Source organism: Melanerpes formicivorus, unplaced genomic scaffold, assembly GCF_026170545.1.
Source record: "Melanerpes formicivorus ecotype bairdi unplaced genomic scaffold, bMelFor1.0.p_v2 SCAF_334, whole genome shotgun sequence".
Taxonomy (NCBI): Eukaryota; Metazoa; Chordata; class Aves; order Piciformes; family Picidae; genus Melanerpes; species Melanerpes formicivorus.
In genome coordinates, this window is record NW_027142686.1 from 22,501 (window position 1) to 32,500 (window position 10,000).

Genomic DNA, 10,000 nt, shown 5'->3' on the forward strand with positions numbered 1-10,000 from the left:
GGGCTCCCCCGCCCCCGAGGCCGGCCCCTGGCTGCCAGATCCCGGGCACGATTCAGGCAGCAGCAGCGGAAGCGAGCGATACCGACACGCCCGGCGGGGAGAAGGCCCTCGTCTCTCTCCCCGCCTTGCCACGGGAGCACCGGGACGTGCTAGAGGAGACAGCGACCCGCGGAAGCGGGGCGCGCCCCCGGCACGCCAGGACCTTAGAGCCGGGGCGGCTCGCTCGGCAGCGGGCGGGGGTACGGGCCACAAAGCCGCCCTTCTCAGGCTAGAGGTTTCATTTAGGGAGGAACCCTCGGGGACCCCACCCGGGCAGGTGAGGCCTCACGCGCGGCGCCGCTTTTAGCCCCTTTTAACTTTCGCGACGCCGCCGCCTCGCTCTCGGCTCGGCCAACCCCCGCCACACGCAGCTGCTCGCGGCCGGCACCCGCGGGTACCCGGAACCGAGGACGACACCGGCGCCTCACGCGTTTTAGGACACCTGAAAACTCACGGGGCCACGCAGCAGTCACAAAGCCGGTTGCGGTAGACCGGTCCCCGAACCCTGCCCCAGCGCCGGGGGGGAGGTGGAAAGGGGAGGATGCGGCAAGGCACGCGCCGGGCCGCTAACGCCACGGCTCCCCCCCGCTCGAGCCGCTCGGGGCTGGGGGAACGAGGACGACACCTCACACGCGACGGGAAGCGAAGTGGAAAGGAAGACCGCCCTTGCCCTGCCGGCCGGGGGCCCTTTCCGACGCGACCCGAAAGGCCTCATCGATCAACAAGGACAGAAGGAAAGGAAGCCAGCGGAGGCCCCACGGCCTCGCTCTTCTGGGACAGACACAGCCACGCGCACCCGCCACCGCCCTCGGGAGCAGCCAGCAGGCACGGGGCTCGGCGTGCGGGCAACACGCCGGAGGAGCAAACGGGGCGCCCTCCAGAGATGGGGGGGGGCAAGCTGCACCGGGCCGCACCGGCTCACAGGGCACCTCTGCCTCCCCGAAATGTGGGCTTGCATTTTCCCTCAAGCTGCACCGAGTTACATCTCCATCACGGGGCGCCCCTCTGGAGCCAGGAGGAAGCCGTGCTGGGGCACCGGCTTGCCCTCCTCCCCCCATGCCGGGCTCCATAGCGTACGAGTGGCCAGTCACCGCCGCTGGCTTTTCCCTTAGATGCCGTGCCCCCGCGGGCTGCGGCTTTGGCCATGGGGGGGAACCCCCGTGAAGAGGGTCCAGTGCTGGGAACTCTCTCTGCCCCTTACCGGGCTCTCTCTCGCCGTGCCTGGACGGGCTTGCTTTCCATTCTTGGCGGGACCGACGCCGGCACCACATCTCCCCGGCTTTCTCTGCCCCCGTGCCCCACCGGGCAAACTTCGCTTCGGGGGTTCCACACTTCGGCAGTGGCCGGCGCCAGCCACTCGTCAACTTTTTTTCTTTTCCCCGCTTTCGTTGCCGAGCCCGGGCTGGGCTCCGGCTCACGGACGAGCGAAACCCATCCAACACCGCTGAGGGTGCGCCAGCGGCCGCTCCAAACCGCCGCGCCTTTGTTCGGCCCCGCGGGTCCCCTCTCTGACCCGGGCGAAAGCCACCGAGAAGCCAGACGGACCCCTGCCCAGCCGCCTGGCGGGTGGCTTGGAGCAGCCGCTCGGCAGCGCTGCCCTGGGAGTGCTCGGCGTCGCTTGTTCCCTCATATACGGAACTGGAGGGCCGTCAGCTCCGCGAGCGCACAACCAGCCGACCTCCGCCCAGCGGCAGGTCGCAGAAATCACGCCGGCTTGTACGATGACGTAGGCGGAGGCAGAGCGCAACAGCGACCCCTTGGCGACAAGCGCGATCTCCGCGGAGAGCACGTCTACTCGCCGAGGGAGAGCACGTCTACTCGCCGAGGGAGAGCACGTCTACTCGCCCAGGGAGAGCACGTCTACTCGCCCAGGGAGAGCACGTCTACTCGCCCAGGGAGAGCACGTCTACTCGCCCAGGGAGAGCACGTCTACTCGCCCAGGGAGAGCACGTCTACTCGCCCAGGGAGAGCACGTCTACTCGCCCAGGGAGAGCACGTCTACTCGCCCAGGGAGAGCACGTCTACTCGCCCAGGGAGAGCACGTCTACTCGCCCAGGGAGAGCACGTCTACTCGCCGAGGGAGAGCACGTCTACTCGCCCAGGGAGAGCACGTCTACTCGCCCAGGGAGAGCACGTCTACTCGCCCAGGGAGAGCACGTCTACTCGCCGAGGGAGAGCACGTCTACTCGCCGAGGGAGAGCACGTCTACTCGCCGAGGGAGAGCACGTCTACTCGCCGAGGGAGAGCACGTCTACTCGCCGAGGGAGAGCACGTCTACCTCCCGCCTGAGGGAGAGCACGGGGGGGGGGGGGACAAAGACAGGCGGCAGCAGCTTCGGTGAACGTCACCCGGGAGGCGACCGGGGCTGTCCCGGGGCAGTCCCGGGAAGCCGGCGTCCGACACAGGGAACCGTCAGCTGCCGGACCGGGGCGAATCCCCGCGGCCACGGCAGGGGTGGGGGCTCGAAGACAGCCGGCAGCCGCTTCGGTGAACGTCACCCGGGAGGAGACGGGGGCCCTCCCGGGACCGTCCCGGGAAGACGACGTTCGGCACGAGATCCCGGCCGCGGCCGGACCGGCTCGAAGCCTCGCGGTCCCGGCAGCAGCCGGAGCCGCTCGCCGCCTCGGGCTCCCGGCCCCCTACAGATCCGGCGACTCGTTCGCGGGCGGCGGGGGGAGGCAGTGGAGGGGGTGCGGGGAGAAGCGGCAGCGGAGGCGGAGGGGGGGGGGGCTCGAAGACAGCCGGCAGCCGCTTCGGTGAACGTCACCCAGGAGGCGATCGGGGCCGTCCCGGGGCCGTCCCGGGATGCCGGCTTCCGGCACGGGGTCCCGGCCGCGGCCGGACCGGCTCGTATCCCCGCGGCTCCGGCAGGGGGGGGGGGGGCTCGAAGACAGCCGGCAGTCGCCTCGGTGAACGTCACCCGGCCGGCGACCGCGGCCGTTCCGGGGCCGTCCCGGGAAGCCTGCGACAGGCACGGGGTCCCAGCCGCGGCCGGACCGACTCGAAGCCCCGCGGCCCCGGCACGGGGGAGGCCCAAAGACTGGCGGCAGCCGCTTCGCTGAACGTCACCCGGCCGGCGACCGGGGCCGTCCCGGGGCCGTCCCGGGATGCCGGCATCCGGCACGGGGTCCCGGCCGCGGCCGGAGCGGCTCGAATCCCCGCGGTCCCGGCAGCAGCCGGAGCCGCTCGCCGTTCGGGCTCCCGGCACCCTACGGATCCGGCGACTCGTTCGCCGGCGGCGGGGGGAGGCAGTGAAGGAGGTGCGGGCAGAAGCGGCAGCGGAGGCGGAGGGGGGGGGGGGGCTCGAAGACAGCCGGCAGCCGCTTCGGAGAACGTCACCCGGCCGGCGACCGCGGCCGTTCCGGGGCCGTCCCGGGAAGCCTGCGACAGGCACGGGGTCCCGGCCTCGGCCGGACCCGCACTGGGTGCCGCCGCCTCGGGCTCTCGGGACGGTATGGATCCGCCGACTCGTTCGCCGGCGGCGGGGGGAGGCAGTGGAGGGGGTGCGGGGAGAAGCGGCAGCGGAGGCGGAGGGGGGGGGGGGCTCGAAGACAGCCGGCAGCCGCTTCGGTGAACGTCACCCGGCCGGCGACCGGGGCCGTCCCGGGGCCGTCCGGGGATGCCGGCTTCCGGCACGGGGTCCCGGCCGCGGCCGGACCGGCTCGAATCCCCGCGGTCCCGGCAGCAGCCGGAGCCGCTCGCCGTTCGGGCTCCCGGCACCCTACAGATCCGGCGACTCGTTCGCGGGCGGCGGGGGGAGGCAGTGGAGGGGGTGCGGGCAGAAGCGGCCGCGGAGGCGGAGGGGGGGGGGGGGCTCGAAGACAGCCGGCAGCCGCTTCGGTGAACGTCACCCGGGAGGCGACCGGGACCGGCCCGGGAAGCCATCGTCCGGCCCCGGATCCCGGCCGCGGCCGGACCGGCTCGAAGCCCCGCGGCCCCGGCACGGGGGAGGCCCAAAGACTGGCGGCAGCCGCTTCGCTGAACGTCACCCGGCCGGCGACCGGGGCCGTCCCGGGGCCGTCCCGGGATGCCGGCTTCCGGCACGGGGTCCCGGCCGCGGCCGGACCGGCTCGAATCCCCGCGGTCCCGGCAGCAGCCGGAGCCGCTCGCCGTTCGGGCTCCCGGCACCCTACGGATCCGCCGACTCGTTCGCCGGCGGCGGGGGGAGGCAGTGGAGGGGGTGCGGGCAGAAGCGGCAGCGGAGGCGGAGGGGGGGGGGCTCGAAGACAGCCGGCAGCCGCTTCGGTGAACGTCACCCGGCCGGCGACCGGGGCCGTCCCGGGGCCGTCCGGGGATGCCGGCTTCCGGCACGGGGTCCCGGCCGCGGCCGGAGCGGCTCGAATCCCCGCGGTCCCGGCAGCAGCCGGAGCCGCTCGCCGTTCGGGCTCCCGGCACCCTACAGATCCGGCGACTCGTTCGCCGGCGGCGGGGGGAGGCAGTGGAGGGGGTGCGGGGAGAAGCGGCAGCGGAGGCGGAGGGGGGGGGGGGGCTCGAAGACAGCCGGCAGCCGCTTCGGTGAACGTCACCCGGCCGGCGACCGGGGCCGTCCCGGGGCCGTCCGGGGATGCCGGCTTCCGGCACGGGGTCCCGGCCGCGGCCGGAGCGGCTCGAATCCCCGCGGTCCCGGCAGCAGCCGGAGCCGCTCGCCGTTCGGGCTCCCGGCACCCTACAGATCCGGCGACTCGTTCGCCGGCGGCGGGGGGAGGCAGTGGAGGGGGTGCGGGGAGAAGCGGCAGCGGAGGCGGAGGGGGGGGGGGGGCTCGAAGACAGCCGGCAGCCGCTTCGGTGAACGTCACCCGGGAGGCGACCGGGACCGGCCCGGGAAGCCATCGTCCGGCCCGGGATCCCGGCCGCGGCCGGACCGGCTCGAATCCCCGCGGCCCCGGCACGGGGGAGGCCCAAAGACTGGCGGCAGCCGCTTCGCTGAACGTCACCCGGCCGGCGACCGGGGCCGTCCCGGGGCCGTCCCGGGATGCCGGCTTCCGGCACGGGGTCCCGGCCGCGGCCGGACCGGCTCGAATCCCCCCGGTCCCGGCAGCAGCCGGAGCCGCTCGCCGTTCGGGCTCCCGGCACCCTACGGATCCGGCGACTCGTTCGCCGGCGGCGGGGGGAGGCAGTGGAGGCGGTGCGGGGAGAAGCGGCAGCGGAGGCGGAGGGGGGGCGGGGGGGACGATAGTGGCGGGGGGCGGGGGGTGCTCGAAGGCAGCCGGCAGCCGGTTCGGTGAACATTCGCCGGGGCGGGGGGGGCGACCTGTCCGTGCCCGGGGCAGCCCCGGGAAGCCGGCAGCCAGCACGGGGTCCCGGCAGCACCTGTTCCCTGCCCTGGGACTTGCCGTGCCCGGCGGCCGGTTGCCGGGTGGGGGGAGCGATGAGAGGCGGGGCGCAGCGGCCGGGGCAGCGCCGGGCCGCAGCGGGGGGCTGGGCGGGTGGGGTAGGCGTCGAGCGGCAAGCCCTCGGCTGCAGCGAATGTTCGGCGGTGCGGGGCGGGGGGGGACGGGACGACACGTTGGGGGCGCCGAGTCCGAGCCACCCCCGGCCCCAGGGGCGGCCGGAGGGGGAGGCCGGTGCCTGGCCCTGGGAGCTGCTGGGCGCCGGATGGCCGAGGGTGCGTCAGAAGCCGCCCGAGCGGTCGAGCAGGTCCTCCAGAAAGGCCTAGGGTGGCTTCGAGGGCCCCGGGAGCAGTCGAGGGAGGCCTCCAGGCAGGTCTGGAGTGGATGGGAGGCCTTCCAAAGCAGACAAGGGAGCCTGCAGAGCGTGCGGGGGAGGCTTCTGGTGCGGCCTGGGGTGGGACGGAAGCCTGCAGAGCGTGCGGGGGAGGCTTCTGGTGCGGCCTGGGGTGGCTGAGAAGCCTGCAGAGCGTGCGGGAGAGGCTTCTGTTGGGGCCTGGGGTGGCTGAGAAGCCTGCAGAGCGTGCGGGGGAGGCTTCTGCTGCGGCCTGGGGTGGCTGAGAAGCCTGCAGAGCGTGCGGGGGAGGCTTCTGCTGCGGCCTGGGGTGGCTGAGAAGCCTGCAGAGCGTGCGGGGGAGGCTTCTGCTGCGGCCTGGGGTGGCTGAGAAGCCTGCAGAGCGTGCGGGGGAGGCTTCTGGTGCGGCCTGGGGTGGGACGGAAGCCTGCAGAGCGTGCGGGGGAGGCTTCTGGTGCGGCCTGGGGTGGGACGGAAGCCTGCAGAGCGTGCGGGGGAGGCTTCTGGTGCGGCCTGGGGTGGGTCGGAAGCCTGCAGAGCGTGCGGGAGAGGCTTCTGCTGCGGCCTGGGGTGGGTCGGAAGCCTGCAGAGCGTGCGGGAGAGGCTTCTGTTGGGGCCTGGGGTGGCTGAGAAGCCTGCAGAGCGTGCGGGGGAGGCTTCTGCTGCGGCCTGGGGATGGCTGAGAAGCCTGCAGAGCGTGCGGGGGAGGCTTCTGCTGCGGCCTGGGGTGGCTGAGAAGCCTGCAGAGCGTGCGGGGGAGGCTTCTGGTGCGGCCTGGGGTGGCTGAGAAGCCTGCAGAGCGTGCGGGGGAGGCTTCTGGTGCGGCCTGGGGTGGGACGGAAGCCTGCAGAGCGTGCGGGGGAGGCTTCTGGTGCGGCCTGGGGTGGGTCGGAAGCCTGCAGAGCGTGCGGGAGAGGCTTCTGTTGGGGCCTGGGGTGGCTGAGAAGCCTGCAGAGCGTGCGGGGGAGGCTTCTGCTGCGGCCTGGGGTGGCTGAGAAGCCTGCAGAGCGTGCGGGGGAGGCTTCTGCTGCGGCCTGGGGTGGCTGAGAAGCCTGCAGAGCGTGCGGGGGAGGCTTCTGCTGCGGCCTGGGGTGGCTGAGAAGCCTGCAGAGCGTGCGGGGGAGGCTTCTGGTGCGGCCTGGGGTGGCTGAGAAGCCTGCAGAGCGTGCGGGGGAGGCTTCTGGTGCGGCCTGGGGTGGCTGAGAAGCCTGCAGAGCGTGCGGGGGAGGCTTCTGGTGCGGCCTGGGGTGGGACGGAAGCCTGCAGAGCATGCGGGGGAGGCTTCTGGTGCGGCCTGGGGTGGGACGGAAGCCTGCAGAGCGTGCGGGGGAGGCTTCTGGTGCGGCCTGGGGTGGGTCGGAAGCCTGCAGAGCGTGCGGGAGAGGCTTCTGCTGCGGCCTGGGGTGGGTGGGAAGCCTGCAGAGCGTGCGGGGGAGGCTTCTGGTGCGGCCTGGGGTGGCTGAGAAGCCTGAAGAGCGTGCGGGGGAGGCTTCTGGTGCGGCCTGGGGTGGCTGAGAAGCCTGAAGAGCGTGCGGGAGAGGCTTCTGGTGCGGCCTGGGGTGGCTGAGAAGCCTGCAGAGCGTGCGGGGGAGGCTTCTGGTGCGGCCTGGGGTGGCTGAGAAGCCTGAAGAGCGTGCGGGAGAGGCTTCTGCTGCGGCCTGGGGTGGCTGAGAAGCCTGCAGGGCGTGCGGGAGAGGCTTCTGCTGCGGCCTGGGGTGGCTGAGAAGCCTGCAGAGCGTGCGGGAGAGGCTTCTGGTGCGGCCTGGGGTGGGTCGGAAGCCTGCAGAGCGTGCGGGAGAGGCTTCTGCTGCGGCCTGGGGTGGGTCGGAAGCCTGCAGAGCGTGCGGGGGAGGCTTCTGCTGCGGCCTGGGGTCTCTGGGTGGCCTCTAGAGAGGTGCAAAAGACCCTCTGGGTTGGGCTGGGGTGGCTCTTGGACCCCTGCCACACAGTGGAGAGCGGCCTCCGGCCCGCCACCTGTGTCCCTGTGTGCCTGAGTGCCTGTGTCCCTGTGTCCCTGTGTCCCTGAGTGCCTGAGTGCCTGAGTGCCTGTGTCCCTGTGTCCCTGTGTCCCTGTGTCCCTGTGTGCCTGAGTGCCTGTGTCCCTGTGTCCCTGTGTCCCTGTGTCCCTGAGTGCCTGAGTGCCTGAGTGCCTGTGTCCCTGTGTCCTTGTGTCCCTGTGTCCCTGTGTCCCTGTGTGCCTGAGTGCCTGTGTCCCTGTGTCCCTGTCTGTGTACCTGTGTGCGAGAGTGTCCGGCACGCCACCCAGCGGCGGCGGGCAAGCAGGTAGGCGGGTGGGCGGGCCGGCGAGGGCCAGTGTGAGTTTGGGGGGTGGGAGGGGAGGCGGCAGCTGGAAGCGTCAGAGGAGGGGGCGTGGCTCCGGCTGGCCCCGGGAGCAGGTTCCCGGGACCGGGACCGGCTGGACCCGGCGAGTGGTTGATCCCGGGGCGGGGGGCAGAGGCGGCGGGAAGCGGCAGCTGCGTGTGCGGCGGGGGGGTGGAGGGCGAACCGCGGCGGGAAGCGGATGCTTCAGAGCAGGTTACGGGGGCGGGGACGGACGACACCACCTGTCCCCGCCCCGGGACGGGCTGGACCCGGCGCCCTGGACCCGGCGCCGTGTACCCGCCGCCGCCCCCGCCGCCGCCCCCCTCCGCCACCCCGGGACCCCGACGTTTTTTGGCGCCCGCGCCTTTTTTTGCTCCCCGCCTGCCCGCGCTGCCCCGGGCCCTCCCCCGGGGCGGGGCGGGAGGGAGGGAGGGACGGACGGACGGGTAGCCGGGGATCTCCGAGCGCGCGCCACCAGACCGAGGCGGGTCCCGGCGGCGGCGGCGGCGGCGGCAGCAGCAAGCGACGGCGGGGGGGGCAGGCTAGGGAGAGAGGGGGAGCGGCATGCGGTAGGGCTGGGGGGTTTGTTTCGGGGGGGAGGGGTGGGGGGGGGGTGGCAGCGGTCAGCGAGAGCGGGGAGAGGGGGAGCGGCATGCGGTAGGGCTGGGGTGTTTTTGGGGTGGGGGCGTTGGGGGGATTAGCGGGCGGGCGGGCAGCCCAGCCAAGCGGCAAGCCGGGGGGCGGGCGAGGGCGGCTTTAGGGCCGGAGGAGCGGAGCGCAACCTCCCCCGTGCAGGCTACAGCGTGGAGAGCAGCAAGTTTTTGGGGACGGGGGACGACGGACGGGAGGGGCAGCGGCGAGAGGCTAGCTGCGGCAAGGGGCACCGGCACGGCCGCCCTAACAGCGCCGCCTCGGTCGCAGGGGTTAGAGAGCAGCCGGGCAGCCCGCGTCGCGATCCCCCCTCCAGGGGACAATGTGGGAAGGGGAAGCCGCGGCGGCTTTGGCGGGGGGTGCCCAGCTGCTAGCGGCTTCGGGGGGCAGTTAGCGGCGGCGGGGCGGGGGGAGATGGGTCGCGGCAGCGGCAAGAGATAACGGCGGGCGGGGGGGCTCCGTGCAAAGCGGTAACGGGAGCCGGGGGGTGTGGGGAGCTGGGGGTGGCAGCAGCGGCAAGAGGCAACGTCGGGAGGGGGGGCTCCGCGCAAACCGGTAACGGGGGCCGGGGGGTGTGGGGGGGGGCGGTGGCGGCCGCGGCAAGAGGCAACGGCAGGCGGGGGGGCTCCGCGCAAACCGGCAGCGGGGGGGGGGGGCGGGGGGTAGCGGCAAGAGGCAACGGCGGGAAGGGGGGGCTCCGCGCAAACCGCTAACGGGAGCCGGGGGGTGTGGGGAGCTGGGGGTGGCAGCAGCGGCAAGAGGCAACGTCGGGAGGGGGGGCTCCGCGCAAACCGGTAACGGGGGCCGGGGGGTGTGGGGGGGGCGGTGGCGGCCGCGGCAAGAGGCAACGGCAGGCGGGGGGGCTCCGCGCAAACCGGCAGCGGGGGGGGGGCGGGGGTAACGGCAAGAGGCAACGGCGGGAAGGGGGGGCTCCGCGCAAACCGGCAGCGGGGGGGGGGCGGGGGTAGCGGCAAGAGGCAACGGCGGGAAGGGGGGGCTCCGCGCAAACCGGCAGCGGGGGGGGGGGCGGGGGGTAGCGGCAAGAGGCAACGGCGGGAAGGGGGGGCTCCGCGCAAACCGGCAGCGGGGGGGGGGGCGGGGGTAGCGGCAAGAGGCAACGGCGGGAAGGGGGGGCTCCGCGCAAACCGGCAGCGGGTGGGGGCGGGGGGTAGCGGCAAGAGGCAACGGCGGGAAGGGGGGGCTCCGCGCAAACCGGCAGCGGGGGGGGGGCGGGGGGTAGCGGCAAGAGGCAACGGCGGGAAGGGGGGGCTCCGCGCAAACCGGCAGCGGGGGCGGGGGGGGAGGC